Source organism: Equus przewalskii, chromosome 9 (assembly GCF_037783145.1).
Source record: "Equus przewalskii isolate Varuska chromosome 9, EquPr2, whole genome shotgun sequence".
NCBI lineage: Eukaryota > Metazoa > Chordata > Mammalia > Perissodactyla > Equidae > Equus > Equus przewalskii.
Genome location: NC_091839.1, coordinates 47890994 through 47907895, shown reverse-complemented (window position 1 = coordinate 47907895; position 16902 = coordinate 47890994). Strand labels below are relative to the sequence as shown.

The 16902-nt window shown below is 40.4% G+C and overlaps 1 protein-coding gene across 2 annotated transcripts in view; it reads left to right on the top strand.

Moving 5' to 3' along the window:
* Positions 1 to 6357: 6357 nt before the first annotated feature.
* Positions 6358 to 16902, top strand: part of GPR63 (G protein-coupled receptor 63) — a 55063-nt gene continuing 44518 nt past the window's right edge. Inside the window, exon 1 of one of the 2 annotated variants that reach the window (XM_008516123.2) lies at positions 6358 to 6663. The gene's annotated coding sequence lies outside the window, so the exon portion shown is untranslated. The remainder of the gene's footprint in view (positions 6664 to 16902) is intronic. The other variant, XM_070556703.1, reaches the window with a different exon arrangement.

The following is a 16902-nucleotide window of genomic DNA, read 5'->3' as shown; positions in this document are numbered from 1 at the left end:
AAGTGTTGTTGGTAGTGATGACTCTAACACACGTCAACATTAACTTTGAATCAGAAAATATGTTGTGTTTTAGATGAATGTCTTATTTAATCCTCATAATACTTCTTTCTTATTCCCAATTTACAGATGAAGAAACTGAGGGTGGAAGAGGTTAGTTAACTGCCTACTGTCCCTCCAACATGGTGGTGCTATAAGTAGAACTTGTGATTTTCAAATGCCAAAGGATTTACTTATCTGCTACATTATCTTGCATTTCTAGTTAAGCTCCTGCTCAGTTGGGCTGGCACTGTGTGAGCTATGAGGCCTCTTTCTGCTTCTATAGATAAAGGCCGGATATGAAAAATAGTCATATATGAAAACACCTTTGTGAATTTTGTCATATCCTCAAAATATTTGTACTTTTATTCACTTAATATTTTTAAATTGACTCATTTTTTTAAAACAGCTTAGAAGTAATATCCATGAGATGGATGTGCTAGTTATATTTTCCAATTCATAATAAATAAAATAGACATATTAAAGGTTATCTTCTCCTAAAATTGAATCCTGTGCCAACAATGGTCCAGATACCAGTGCTGGAGGAACGCCAGACTAAGACAGACTAAAAACTGGCTGAATGGCTTCTCTCCAACTTCTTTCGCTGGTCTCGGCCTGTTGGATTTTACCACTACAATGTTTATTTGGTGTGTGTGTGTGCATGTGCTTGCACAAGTGTGTGTGTACTCTAGGGGGTGGGGAATAGCATGATTGGGTAAGGTGGGGAAAGGGAAAAGGCCAAGAGACCATGTCCCCAGAAAGAATAGATGCATCCAGCTGGTTAGTCCCTATGGACTCCCCTGTAGACTTCACCATGGACATGCCAAGGTGGAATCAACCAAAGCTAGTCACTGGGGCACAAAGATACCTGGAGAGTAGGTGCCTGTGATACAGAGAGCTAGTTGTGTGGTATGGTCAGTACCTTTCCCACAGAGACCCTCACTGATCACTCTTTTGGTCCAATCCTATGCTGCTAAGGGGGTCCCTTAGCTAAAGGACTGGCTTGAGAGCTTTGCCCTCAGTGTGCAATGAGTTGAAAGATGCCTTGAATATGACGAGCAAATACTGGCTAAAAAATATTATAATAAAAGACTTCTGAGCCTAAAACCTTTTTTCTAAAGATATTCAAGATGCAACCAGGCCCAGACTCACATATATTTATCACTGTCCTATGAGCAAAACTAAGAGAAAGATTTTAATAAACGATTAACAACATCAAACAAATTTTTTTAAAAAAATAACTTTATTAGGGAACTTTCCAAACGTACACAATAATAGAGAGCATAAGAGAATAAACCTCCATATATCCATCCCCCAGCTTCAAAAAGTATCAATCATTTTTTCTTCTATTCCTCCTTCCATTTTTTCCCTGCAGGATTATAAAATTCTTATGTATGCACCCCTGATGACATTTTTGTTTTACACATAACTGTCGTGCTATTATAATATCTAACAAAATTAACAATAATTCATTTATAGTACTTAGTCCATAATCGGATTTTCCTGACTGTCTCAAAGGTTCTTTTCACAGGTGGTTTGGTCAAAACAGGACACAGAGGCCACACATTGCATTTCATGATTATGATCCTTAAATCTCTTTTACTCTTTTACAATCGGCCCCATTTCTTCATGCCATTGATGTGATAGAGAAACCAGGTCATTTTTCTAATTGAATGTTCGACCTTCTGGATTTGACTGATTGCTTCCTTGAGGTGGTTTTTAAACTTGATCCTCTGTCCCCTGTATTTCCTGTTAGGTTTAGAGGCTTGATTAGATCCAGATTCAATTTCTTAGGCAAGAAGACCTCAGAGTGCTTCGGGGTACTTCTGATTTTGTCGTATCATGATGTCCAGAATCTGGCTGTCAGACTTTTCGATTTCAGTTTTTTTCCTTTTCTTTCTTACCTTAGTTGCTCTGTCTAAGCAACTAATTTTGGTGAGATTCTAAATTATGCTACATTTATTATTTTGCCCAAACAAATTAAAAAAAAGTTGAGATTTACATAGACAAGATAACTAGGCGCAGAATACCAGTGGTTGTGAGTCTTAGGACAATTTGTGTTTGAGGAAAACTTCTGCTTCATACACAAAGGTATTGGCTTAATAGGGTAAAAATGTATAAGATGTGAACACTTAGGGATGACTGAATGCAAACTTATAAAAAGCACATCAGTAATTACTATATTTAGAAGCCACACTGTTAAAAGCCAGGATGATGATAGCTGAAATTTAATGAGTCATTTACTAATTATTTAGCTTATAGATTTCCAAGGCCATTTGCTTCTAGTCCTGTTCCTCTTCCTTAGGGAATTTCTGGTGGTATTTTACCACTTTTTAACACCTCCAGAAACTACTGTATGCTGATAACTGACCATAAACAGCACAGGTGGAGAGATACATAAGAGACTATGACTCAGTATCCACGCTGTGTTACTGATGGAGATAAACCATGAGCCGTTTGCACCACAGTTGCAGATTTTCAGGGCAGAAGGCAGTTAGAATTCTGCTGACTACCTAGTATGCTATCCATTGCTTGTAAAGAAATAGAAACATAAGTCATGAAGGTCAATGTGCCCACTGAAGGAGACAGGGATCACCGTGCTCCTCAGGTGCTAGATGTGTTCTGCTGGGGGTCTAGCCAAGGATTGGCAGCCATGACTGCACCTGGGGAGCTTTTAAACTCTGATGCCCAGACTCTACCCCAGAACAGAATCTGGGTCTCTGAGGGTGGGTCCCAGGCATTGGTATTATAAAAAAGCTCTTCAGGTCATTCTAACTTGCAGTCAGGGCTGAAAACCTCCAATCTAGCCAGCACATAAGAGGTATCATTTATAGGTGTTACTCTCTGCAAAGGGCTGTGCTGGAAATCTCTTGCACAAAAGGAAATTGATGCTTGAGAGACGTTATTCGCTCAATGTCTTGCTCCAAAGCAGTTTCACAGTCTGACTCCAGAACTAGGGGCTTTTGAACGTTTTTTGAACATGACCCAAAGCAAGCCATGAAATTTACATCATAACACAAGATAATGAAACACAAGTTTAACAAATAATACTTAAACTTATTAAGTATGATGCACTCTGGTATTTTGTTTTATTTAATTAAAAAATTACTGGTCAAAACCCACTAAAATGATTTCAGGATTTGCAGTTTGAAGCGCCTGCCTAAACCATGACACTACAGATTTCCTTTCTGTTCCAAACACGTGGCAATGTCTTCTCATTTTGTTTGTTTTGCCAATGGATGTCTTCTCATTTTGTTTGTTTTCTCACCTGGAAAGCCTGTTCTTTTTTTTCTCTGCATTTTTTAAAGGCCATCAAATTGATTCCTGGCTAAAAAGCATTTCCTTGACTACTCCAATGCATAGCGTCTCTTACTTCAATGCCTGTAGTTAACACACAGAGCTCATCACACATCTTTTTTACACTAAACGATATGATATATTGTGATGCTCTGTATAATTGCCGTATATCTTAGACGGTTATGTCTGCTTGACTAAATTTAACCTCTTTGAGGACAGTGACCATGTGGTATGCTTTTGCTTCCCTACTTTTTGAAATGTCTAGCACAGAGCTGGGCACATAACAGATACTTAACAGCTGTGTGACCTTAGACAAGTCAATCTCTGAGCTTTCATGTCTTCATCCCTGAAACGAAGGGAGCGGTTTTAGGTTAACTTTAAAGTCTCTTGCAGGTTTTTAAGTTTATTTTTAAAAATCATATCTACAAACTAATTCTACAAAATACAGAAATGAAGGAAGAAAATATGAAACGTTTTTATGAGCCACTGCAAGACAAGTTTTTGTGTGGGAAGAAAAAAGGCTGAAATGGCATTTTCGGTTGGCAAAATATAAACTCCTCTGAGCTATCTCTGAAAAGAGAAAGAGGAACTTATTGGAGTTTGAAAATGAAGTTGGGCCCGGTGTCACTTGGATACTGAAACGTAATTGTTCGTAGGCCGCATTTCTTTTTCAAGTTGAATGAATATATATGTAATGCGAAATTTCCATGGACTCTTATCAAGTTGAATTGATTACATGATGACACAAGGCTTAACAACGAATGAGGGATGGCTGGCGTGTAGAGGCAGAGGTATCATGATCTAGGAAGAACATTATTGACTATAATTACGTTTTAGGTATTGTTTGTTTGCAAGTGGTTTGTTCAACATCACTGAAGACCTTCCCAGTGGCTTCTGAGGCCAAAGGATGTGGCTGGCTGGTTCAGTGACTTGCAACTCCATGACCATCAGCATTTTTCTGGTCCTGAGGCTACTGGCAGAGGAGCCAGAAAGGAGTAAGTCCCTTGGGTGGTGTATATGTATGTGTACGTATGTGTAGGTGTGTGTGTGAGTGGGGGGGGGGAGCGTGTGTTGGGAAATGGGGGGCTGTGAGGAAAGGGTCATCTATGGTCCTTCCCTTCTCCATATTCATTTCCTCTTTGTTAACACTAATTTTCCTTTGGGGAACCTCCTCTCTCCTGCTCAGTCCCTGTGGTTTGGGTGTGTATTGGGGATGAGGGAACAGGCACTAAGGTATCTCCCGTGACCTTTTTCAGACTCAGGCAAATGACCCCAACTTCGCAGTGCCTCTTCTAATCCATGGTTACCATGGTTAATTCAGAGTTGGGCACAGGATCCAAATGAGTCTGATGAGATTCATTTCTTGGCCTGTTCTCTTGCTAATGGGATCCACTGCTAAGGAGGTTGGAGGAGGAGGTAAGCCTGGGGCTGTAGATCTAGGCCCTGATTAGAGAAAATAACACCAGTAGAATGAAAGCACAGCCACCATATGGAGAGAAACTGAGTCCTAACACTCTATGAGCATCTGAAGAAAAAAAGGATTTAAAAATCTCATGGTTTTTTGCCAGCTCTGCTCTTGGGATTTATAAGCATATGAGCTAATACATTCCAACCTCCTCCACTGTAGGTTTTCTTAAGTCAGTTCGAGTTGGGTACCTGTTACATCCAACTATCCTGACATTACACAGGAGTTTATCATAAAACCAGGATATCCTCACTCTGCTCATGGCTAACCTCCTCTCTCATCTTAACGTTTGGTCCAGGCTGAACCCTGTCTCCCACTTTTATAGAGCCCAAGGCTTATTTCCTCTCCATTTGGTAACAGAAATTGCTCTGATCTTTTGCCTGTTGTCTCCCTGCCCTCTTCCTCCACAAGTCAACGTGTGCTTGTTTCCCAGCTGAAGGTGGCAGGAGAGGAAGAACTGAGGTCCAGTTTCAGGCTACTGATGCAAGTGCCTTTGTGTGAATTAGAAAGTACCATTCCCTCTGAGCCCCCCTGGGGGTTCTTTAGAGCCTAGGCTGAATCTTAACCCTCAATTGCCTGCCCACATCCACTTCAGCCAGAGGATACTGAGCAGGGTACAAATGACACAACACTATGCTGAGACCCCAAAGTACTAAGCATGGGAGCCATGGGGTAGAAAAAGAAACCCTTTGCTGCCCACGCCCACTGTTTACTGTGGTCTATTTTTAGAGTGTTGACAGCTGCCGATGCTGTGTGTCTCCGGAGCATCCCCACGCGGGGCATACCCCACTGTGGTCTCAGCAGTGATCACAAATGTTGATGATAGCTGGAAAAACAATCACTTGTTTCTTTGAAGCAGGATTTCCCAGCATCATTTAGATTTTAAGGCGGTGTCTTTTCTGGAGGGCCTTCCTGAGTTCAGTTTGGCAATCATTACAGCCAGTCTTTGTTGATGAAGGTCAATGGTTCATGAAATCCAGTTGATGCCCACCTGGCAATTGGCAACTGGAGGAGAACAGAACACAGGGTAAAGCAGAGCATTTGGCAAGTCAGCAAGTGACAAGTCACAGCAGTGAGATCTTCAGGGGTCAGTCTAGGGACCCCAGCCGGTCTTTAACTATTTTAGTCTCCTGCGCTCCTGGGGGAGATTCTGATCACTGTGTTGGAGATAGAGAAAGAGCGAGCAAGAAACGCGAGGAAACGCGATTCCATGGGCAGTCGCCAGCGGCGCGCACCGGCTTTGGGGGCGCCGGGAAGACGAGACCCTAAAAGCGACTAGAGCGGTTAGGAGAAGTGGCTAAATTCCAGGGATCGTCGTGGAGGACAAGCCAGTGGCGAGGGCGGCCACCCGTGCCGGGTCCCAGCACTTGCCCCACATTTGCTCAGGCAGAGGGGCGACCAGACCTGGCGGGAAGCAGAGAGGCGCAGCCGGGAAAGGGAAGCGCAGCAGCCCGGGGGCACCCCGGACGGTGGCCTCTGAATCTTTCGGTCTCTGCTTGCCCCTTCCCTCTTTACTTGCCTCCTCCCCCTTTCCTTCCTCCCCGCCCCCCTCCCGTCCTAAAGCGCGGCGGGCGCCTTTAAGAGGGAGCTTTGGTTACCCTGGGGGCGGGAACCCCTCGGCAGATTGGGAGGCGGCGGCGCTCGGCCGCGATGCTCCTTACTTTCGGCTCCAGCTCCCGCCGCCGCCGCCGCCTCCTGGATCGCCACCGCCACCTCCTCCTCCTCCTCCTCCTCCTCTGCCTCGTAGCGTTCTTTTCTGCGGCGGAGGAGAGAAGTGCTATGTCAGGAAAGTTCCGGGAGGGACTGTGTGGGGCCATGCTCCCTGGGCTCCTGTGCAGGCGCCCGCGCGCAGCTCTTTGTATGAGGTGAGACTTGGGGTCCTGGGCCCCCGGGACAGGTAGCAGCCTGCAGGGAGCGCTTTGATGCGCCGCGTCGAGATCGGTATGCAGCTGGGGGGAGTGTATGGCGGAGAAGGAGGCGAAGTTGTGCCGGAGAAGCTCGGGTTTTCGGGAAGATTTTTGCAGCTGGACTAGAGTGATTTCAGCAGCCAGCGCCACACCGTGGGGCCCGGCTGGGACTCGGTTTCCCCGGGGGCCGCCTCGCCGCGCCGCCCGCCGCCGCCGCCCCCATCCCTGCCTGCTGGAGCACTTAGGCCTTCTAGGAAACCGGGCGGCTGCAGGTTGGCACCCAGTGCCGGCTCTTTCACTGCCGGGCTCTCTCCTGGAGAAGCTAAGTGCTGGGAGTGAGAGGAGGGGGATGGAATCCTCTTGAAGTTTTACAGTGTGGTCTCGTCACTCTTTAGGGCTGAAATTCACCCCGTTTGCCCCGGTGGGAAGGCTCCTTGCGGGCTCCAGCAGTTCGAGAGGTGGCCTCTTCCATGTGGGCGCTGTGTGTCTGGCGGTCAGCCTGGGTCGGTTGTCAGCATCACCCTGATTTTAATCCTTCCTCCCTCGCCCCTTTTGGAAAACATTTTTTTTTTTTAAGAAAAAAAAAAAAAACATCTTGGAGGCATAGGATGCTAAAAAAAAAAAACCTCTCAACAATATACCTTTATTAAATTTATCCCCCGGGACTGACCCAAATTTTCAAAATGATCGTTTAGTCCCTGATGAAATATTTAGATTTGGTCTGGAAACTTAGGAAATACAGGTACCGTCATAGTCGGATGCAGTTTTTTCAGTGAGGTAATATGAGGCTTTAACCTATTTTTTAAAAATAAGATTTTTTCTTTGTTTATTGGTGAATTTGGTTTTCATTGTCTCTTAGATTAAGAAGGCTACAACTAATTGTAGGAGAGTGTTTCTAAGAATCATAAATAAAACCTGATGTTTCTTGCATAATCCCACATTGCCTCAGATGGTTTCACCTATGGATGAGGTATGTAATACGTGTAATTATCTGATGAAACCTAATATATAAGTACATTTATTACACAAATGGGTGTCCTGTGCCCATTTTCTCCCACTCCCAGGTCTTACCACACCTATTTCTGTTTCTGTCTTCTCCACTCACATTGTGTACGGAACATCTGATTTCAGCTACAAATAAAGCTGCTGATGGAAAGTCCCTATATTTTGTGACATGTTGCATAGTCGTAATTTTAGTGACATAATTGTTTATATAGCCCAGATTATTTCAAAAAATAAAAACAGAATGTGGGAGCTTGTTTAAAGAGTATCATGAAATATTTAAATTCTGAGGTATATGTTTTACATATAATTTTGTGTGTGAAAAATATACTACCAAAATAGACAGTCTTGTAGGAAATGTCTTATTTGCAGTGGGGAAATTTTGAAAGAAAATCCTTCCAGAATAACCATTAATATTATAACATTTCGTTGGGAATATAGATATTCATCTCTGAGCACAATTTTGTCACTCTTCTGTCAAATATACCAGAACTGAAACTTTCAAAAAAGAATTCACCATATCGAGCATTTTCTGAAAATTTGCAGCAAACTGAACATTCTTGAGAAAAAATTTGCTTAGAAAAAGTCACATACTTAAAACCCTAACTGCAGTTACCATTCTTCCTTAAGTTTGCCGGGCTCCAGGCGAGACAGTACTGCATTCAGTAAAAATTTGGGATTCTAAGGTGGATGTGACTTAGTTGTTAGGATTGTATTGATTAATATGAGTATCATGAGATTTTCTATATAGTTTATTTGATTTGAGATGATTGTTTTGTGAATGATTCTTTTTGAAACTAAATATATATGTCACATAAATATATCACAAATATATATCTCACAAAATCCATATCTATCTATATCTATCTATGGATTGATATGGGATAGATGTAGATAGCTATGGATATATATATCTCCATATATATATATTTTAATATATATGTATTTTCCTGGCAAAGCAAACTTCATTGTGGCCCTGAGGTTGGGGCTCTTGCTTCCAGGCCTGCTGGAGAGTTGGGGTGAGGGGCTGTCGTGTTGCCCCCAACACCTCCATCGCACTCAGACTCTGATGGAAGGGATGGGGAGGTGGGGTGTCCTTGGTCTGCAGCACACCTGAGGAAGGCCTACTCTGCATGCTGCTCTCGCAGGCCCTTCCTTGGTCATTATATATATATCCATATAGCCGTGGAGATGCATATTTATGTATGTATAACATGGAAAACTGTTCAGGGACTTGATAATACACTTGCACTGAGAACAGCAGGTCTAAAAGATCAGAAGCTAAAAACAGCCTGTTAGGACTTCTCATTTCTTCAGCATTTTCGTCAATATCGGTTGCTATTAAAAAATACTATGTTTTCCAACATGTTCTTGTTCTCACACAAGGCTTGGACCAGGGAGCCATATGCCAACGATCCTAACCACATATTTGTTAAAATGGACTGAGTTATCCCACCAATGGATGATTGAAGCAGGCATTTCTTAAGCTTCAGTTATTTATCTTCAGTAGAGGAATCCTTAGGTAACATTTAGCTTGTCAGTGTAGTGTTTTCTTCTTTTAACTCTTCAAAAATGACCTTCAGGGCATGCCCCCATAGGTCTGGGACTTAAGAGAATAGACTTCAAAGGCATGGGAGGCAAACCCTGGGGAAGTTTTGATACTCCAGTGTAGGAAATGATTTGAGAGAGGTCTCCATTAATGCTTGGGAAAATAATACCTATAATACAGTGCTTCAGTCCACAGCTGAAGCTGCTACATTTCAGCATATGTACGAAAGTTAGAAATGAAATGAAATGATTTTTTAGACTTTTTGCTTTAATTTGCCAGGCATTTACCAGAAATGTGTTTATATTTGCTACAAATGCCTTTTAATGTGTTGCATGTAATAATCTCCCCTTCCTCCTTTTTTTTGCAAGCATGACCTCTGTAATTAGGGTGAGTTCATAGTGTTTACTTGAAATAGACAGTGATGTGTTTCACAGAGTTTATGTTGTGTCACTTCGGCTTTTAAAAAATACGTTTGAAATGTTTGAATCTCTGAGATCACTGCCTTTCAGAACTAATGGGATCTTGGTCAATTATAGTTTCAGTTTCCTGGGAATTTTCTGTTTAAGGTCAGATGTGGCCCTAATTTGAACTGGATGATCCACAAAGTAGGTACTTTTGTAACCACAAAAGATGGAGAACATTCCAAATAATTTGCACTGTGGGCAGCCCAACATGCTTTAGTGTTTAGCTGGCTTGAGGCCATATGCCGTCCTTGTAAAAGATGATTTCTGAAGCTGACGGCAAGCTGTTTGACACATAGGATAAAATGCCTTTTAGCTTCTATGCCAGTAAATATGGACAGGCTTGGTAAAAGTAATTTGTTCCCATTTCTGCCTGTATGACAAAAGATTCAGAAAACTCAGGCATGATACTCTAGTTTAATACGCTAGAAAGTTCCTTCATGTTCATTAAAAATGTAAGGCAGAGTTGAGAGGGTTGAATTTTAATATAGCTTTCAGGTCTTGGGCAAAAGAGTACACTTACAGTTAGGCGGGTAATCTAGTGGTCGCCTATTGAAATTAATAATAACACTTGTCGGTATTTCCTTTGGGTGATAATACAAAAGAAATTATATCCTCCCAGGCCCAATTTAGATTAAAAAAACATCTCCAGCCAGATACTGTACCAATCAACTGGCATATATGTTAATCGATTCTTAGAAATTTTTAGTTGAAACTGTTAGGTGTCATTATAGTCGTAAACTTTACATACATTTTGAGGTTTTGGTCCAAAGTTTCTTTTCTCTTAATTGACTTAGCCCAATCTATATTGTTAAAGCATTTCAAAAATATTTAAGGCAAATTTTTTAACGTGGAAACTTCTAAGGATCTGCCTTGGGGAGATGGTGCAGAGGGGAATGATTCTTTATTCTAGCTGTTACCTTCCAAAGGGGGGCGCCCTCACCTCTTCCTATTCTTTTTAAACAAAAATAAATAGGTAATTTTAGAGACAGAACTTTTTAAGGTATTTAAAGATGCTTGAAGTTTGCATCCGAATAAGAATTTCAACTGCAAGTTACCCAAGAGTCAGTTAACGTCTTTGCCAGGCGTTGGTACAGCATCTGGCTGAGGGGGCTGCTGCAGGTTTTTCGATGTGAATTCGTCCCGGGAGGATATAGGTTCAAAGGGATTGGAGTAGAAAGGGGCTACTCCAGGAATAGCATCCATTGCCTTCCAGAGGGGAAAATGTTTGCCTAAGTGTGTACTTGCAACAAAATCCATTCTTTTCATCATTTTAGCTTACGTTTTCCATTTCCTGCAGGCTGTATGTGAAGTAGGCCATCTTGCTGCTCCATTTTGATTAACCTTACGCAAACTGTGATGCCTTCTAAAGCACTAGCAGAAAGTGTGTTCTTTGTCTTTCGGCTTGTTCCCACTCAGCTGTGTCAAACGATTTTCCTTCTTTTGAATTACGATCTTTCTCGATTTATGATGGGGTTACATCCTAATAAACCCTTTGTAAGTTAAGAATATCATAAGTCGAAAATGTGTTTAATACACCTGACCTACTGAGCATCATAGCATAGCCTTGCCTACCTTAAACGTGCTCAGAACACTTACATCAGCCTGCAGTTGGATAAAATCATCTAATACAAAGCCTATTTTATAATATAGTGTTGAATGTCTCATGTAATTTATTGAATCCTCTACTGAAAATGAAAAACAGGATTAATGTGTGGTAACAGAATGGTGTAAGCGTATCTCTTGTTCACCCTCGTGATTGCAAGGCTGACTGGGAGCTGTGGCTCGCTGCCGCTGCCCAGCATCATGGGAGAATATCATACCGTGTGTCCCTAGACTCGGAAAAGATCAGAATTCAAAATTTGAAGTACGGTTTTCACTGAATGCTTATTCCTTCCGCACTATGGTAGAGTCAGAAAGTCGTTAAGTTGAACCGTCTTAAGTTGGGGACTATCTGTGTTGGCTTCATTAATGATATATTAGGAGTTTTGAATTTACGCTTCCCCCATTTTCCGTAATAGGACTTGGATAAATTTGCTTCTGCTGAAAGGGGCAGTGATATTGGGAACTTCTGTTTTTGTGTCTATATTTCATGTATAGTTGCTATTGTAAGGTTTCAAATCTTTGTTATTTGTGTGCTATAATGGATATTTTTTATTATTATGGAAGTGACACATCTTCATTATAGAAAATTTAGAAAATCCAGACAATCAAAAAACCAAAAAGACCAAAACCAAAACCAATAAACAAAGAAAAGAAAAGAGGGGGCTGGCCCATGGTGTAGTGATTAAGTTCAGTGTGCTTTGCTTTCGCGGCCTGGGTTTGTGGGTTCGGGTCCGGGGTGTGGACCTACACCACTTGTCCACCATGCTTTGGTGGTGACCCACATATAAAATAGAGGAAGAGTGGTAACAGTTGTTAGCTCAGGGCAAAATCTTCCTAAGCAAAAAAAAAAAAAAAAAAAAAGAAGGAAAAGAAAAGGAGAATTACTTTCAGAGATAACTATTGGTAACATTTTGGTGTATATTTTTATATACATATGGTAAAGTACCTATAGTACATAAAGTAAATATATATTTCTTTTTAATTTTCATACAAAGATGAACCACACTGCACATCATGGTATGATCTTCTGTAACATTTTGAATACTGACAGTATTTTATTCTATGGATATATCATAATTTATTGGGGATATGCTGTAATATCAGATAGGTTTTCCTTTTTTTTTTTTTTTTTTTTGCTACCATATAGCAGTAAATATCTTATAGCTTAGTTTTTGTGCACATCTAAGGTTATTCCCTTTGGGTGGAGCCCTAGAAGTAGAATTTTGGGGTAGGGATAAAGGGCATTGATGTTTTTCATTGAACTCAAGGCACTTTATTATTCCCCATATCAAATCTATAGACTTCATCATAGTTTTTCTTGATTACCTTCTGCAGTTTTGTTTGGTCAGTGTGATATGAAAAACTCAAGTCAGACAGGATTTGAACCTGGACCCGACTGGGGGCTTTATCCCAGTGAAATAACCCTAGATATTTGAAAAGACTCAGCTGTAAGATCCGTTCTCAACACCAAACTGTTAAGTCGCGCTCAGTCACAGCTGTAAGTGCTCTTTCCACCTAAACAGATCCAGCTGCTGATAGCGCGCCCTGAGAATGTTGTCCCTTTTTCGCTTTGTTTCCTTACTGTGTTACCACCTGACCTCCTGCCCACGTGTACTGATGCGCACGTAATTGCTGTATGGTAGAGGGCAGAGAGAGTGTTTCTTGTGTCGTCATTTCTAAGATTAAAAATGTTCTGTTTTCTGCCCTTTGCTGCCGACTCCGGGAATCTGAACGTCCCACGTGTGTATATGTTTCTATATATCTGTATATTATCTATGTCTTTCTCCCCTTCTGTCAATAATACAAAACTTCATCTTAGCCAGAAATTGCCTTTGGAAACCAGAGAAGTATCACAGGCTATCACAAAAACGTGGTCACTTCCAGGAACAAAACTAGGATATAAAATGGACAAAAACTAGGAAAAGGACGTGTGTGAAAACCTAAGGATTCTTGGGTAAATGGAGAGAGAAATTCTCCCTTCATTTTTATGAATAAAGTTGTCTTTAGCCATCAAACATGACCATAATGAATGCAGAGTCACATTTGTATTTTCATGTACAAATTTTCAGTTTTAGAATTTGGTGCTGGCTGTAAAAGGAAAGAGAAAGTAAACACACACACCCAAACATATTTTCTGGGCCAGTTATTCTTCAGACATGGTCTTCTCTTCTGTGAAGCCATCTCTTCTCTGTTCTCTAAGTCAGACTGAGGCTCGCTGTTCCCTTAATACCTGCTGCTTACCTCTGTTTTGGCACTTCAGAGTGAAGTTTTGTTTAGATGAGTATCGTTTCCTTCTTTAATATCTTAAAGAAGAGGAACCGTATCCTTGTGTTTTGACATGGAATGTGACAGTCATGTCAAGACAGAACGTGAGATTTTCTCATGAGATCCTGTGGATAGTCACTGTTTACATGGGAATGTTCAGAATATGTTTTTGAAACTGATTTTACTACATAATTCTCTTAGAGTATTTATTGTGAAGTACGTTGTACATATAAAAGTGCATAAAACATATTTCTAAGTTAAAAAAATTGAATACCTGTGGATATACTATCAAGGCTAAGAAGTATAGCATATGTAGAATCCCTCTGTTTATTCATTCCCCACTTAAAGGAAACCCTTGTCTTATCCCTAAAGCAGCATATTCTATTTTTTTTTGAGGACGATTAGCCCTGAGCTAACATCCACTACCCGTTCTCCTCTTTTTGCTGAGGAAGGTAGGCCCTGCGCTAACATCTGTGTCCATCTTCCTCTATTTTATATGTGGGACGCATACCACAGCATGGCTTGATAAGTAGTGCGTAGGTCCACACCCGGGATTCGAACTGGTGAACCCTGGGCTGCTGAAGTGGAGTGCATGAACTTTACTGCTGTGCCACTGGGCTGGCCCTGCGTATTCTTTTTTTTTTTTTGAGGAAGATTAGCCCTGAGCTAACTACTGCCTATCCTCCTCTTTTTGCTGAGGAAGACTGGCCCTGAGCTAACATCCATGCCCATCTTCCGCTACTTTATGTGTGGGACGCCTACCACAGCGTGGCTTGCCGAATGGTGCCATGTCTGCACCCAGGATTTGAACAGGTGAACCCAGGGCCGCTGAAGCAGAACGTGTGCACTTAACTGCTCGCTACCGGGCTGGCCCCTGCATATTCTTTAATTTTGGTTATTTTTGGACTTTACATGAAGGGAATCTTATATTTCTTATATATAATAGATATATATATTTTTAAGCTTGCTTCATTTGTTAGGATTTTGAGATTCATCAATGTTGATAGCTGTCATTTTTTTTTGTTTGTTTAGTGTTTTGTTTTATGAATTCTATAATTTATCCATTCTACTGTTAAGGGGCATTTGTCATTGTAACTAGGTTTTCAAAAGCATAAAGTATAAGCATAAAGTTTTCCATGATATCTTTTATCTGTTTAATCATTGCTGCATCTGTGGTATGTCCCATTTATTTTTACTCCTGATGCTGCTAATTTTTCTCTTTCTCTCCTTCAACCTTGAGCTGTATATTTTCTCTTAATCTTTTCAAAGAACCAACTTTTGGCTTTGCTGATCATTCTCTGTTATATGCTTGTTTTCTAACTCTTTCATTTTTGCTCTTTTACTTTTTCTTCCATGGTTTTGGGTTTATTCTGCCATTATTCTAATTTCTTAGTTGAGTGCTTAGCTTATTCGTTGTGAATCTTACCTCATTAGAGTACAGTGCATTTCCTTTGAATCACCATTTTAGCTGCTTATCAGAATTTTTTATGTAGTTTTTTAATCATACAGTTCTAAATATTTTCTGTGATTTCTTTGATCCATGAGTTCTTGAGAATGGTATTTTCTAATTTCTAAACATATTTTGTTTTTGATTTCTAACCTACGTGTGACATGATCAGAGCATGTGGTCTCTGTTATATGAGTTCTTTGGTGCTTTTTGAGGTTAGCTTCATGGACATGAGCTAGTATTCTCTTTTTAATGAATGTGCCATGTGTAGCTTGAAAATATTGTGTATTCTCCAGTTTCTGGGTGCAGTCTTCCATGTGTATCCATAAGATGAAAATTGTAATTGTGTATTTAAATCTTCTTTATCTTTATTTATGGTTTTTTCTACTTGATCATTCAGTTACTGAGAAATTGTAATAATGGATTTATCAATTTCATGTCAGTAATTTACCTTTTGCTTTACATATTTTGAGGTTTGTTATTAGGTGCCTTAACAATTAGATTTTTAAATATCCCTGTGGTAAATTAAACTTTTTATTGTATGTGATGGCCTTCTAAATCTCTAATAGTGCTGTTTAACTTAATGTCTTTTTTCTTTGATATTAATAAAACCATATAGGGTTCTCTATTGGTTGTGATCGGCTTGATATATCTTTCTCTACTCTTTGACTTTCAAGTTGGATTAAAGTTCTTATGTTTTTAGATGTGTCTTTTATGAACAGCATATAGCTGTATCTTTGCTTTTAACTGGAAACTTTAGTCTTTTAATATTTAGAATGAGGACTGATATATTCGGATTTCTTTATCATCATATTATGATGTATTTCCTATTCTGCTTTTTCTGTCTTTCTATTCTCCTTTGTTGCCTTCTTTTAGATAGATTGATTTCCCCCTTTTTCACTGTTCTTTTTCTTTTGAGGGTTAGGGGACTGGCTATAAGCTCAATATGTGTTCTTTTAGTGGATACCCAGACAGTTTGACTATGCACATTCATCTTAATCTACTCTAAAGTTATGATCAGTGTCTTTGCCTTCTGTGGTGGACTGAATTGTGTACCCTCAAAATTCATGTTGAAACCCCAACTGCAATGTGAACTGTACTTGGTGATAGGGTCTATAAGGAGGTAATTAAGGTTAAATGACCAATAAGGTTGGTGTCCTTGTAAGAAGAGGAAGAGACACCAGAGATCTCTCCCTTCTGCACACGTGCAGAGGAAAGGCCAAGTGAAGACACAGTGAGAAGGCAGCTGTCTGTAGGACAAGAAGAGAGGTCTCACCAGAAACCAACCCTGACAGCGCCTTGACCTTAGACTTCTAGCCTCTAAAATTGTAAGAAAATAAATTTCTGTTCTTTCGGCCACCAGTCTGGATATTTTCTTATGGTCACCTAGCCGACTAATACACTCTCCTTTAAAAGAATGCAAATTCCTAAGAATTTTTTAACTCTTATGATACCCACTTCCAACTTATGTGTTATTGCTGTTGAGTATTTTAGTTCTAGCCTGTTTTTTTCTCTCATAAGTTAGACATTACTTTTATTGTTGTGTACAGTGTCTTTTATATCTCACCATTCCTTCTTGGATATCAGATCTTCTGTCTGGGATCATTTTTTTTTCTGCCTGACGTACATTCTTTTCCTTTATTGAGAGAGAGAGAAAAAAGAAAGACAGAGGGTATCTATGTGTGTGTGTGAGAGAGACAGAGACAGGGAGATTTTTGTTTGTGTGTCACAATCCTTTTCTTTCACTTCTTTCTTGAAAGAGAGATTCCCTGGGTATTAAATTCTATTTTGACAGTTGTTTTCTTCCAGTGCATCAAAAAATATCATTCCATTGTCTCTGAATTTTATTGTTGCCCTTGAGAATTAAG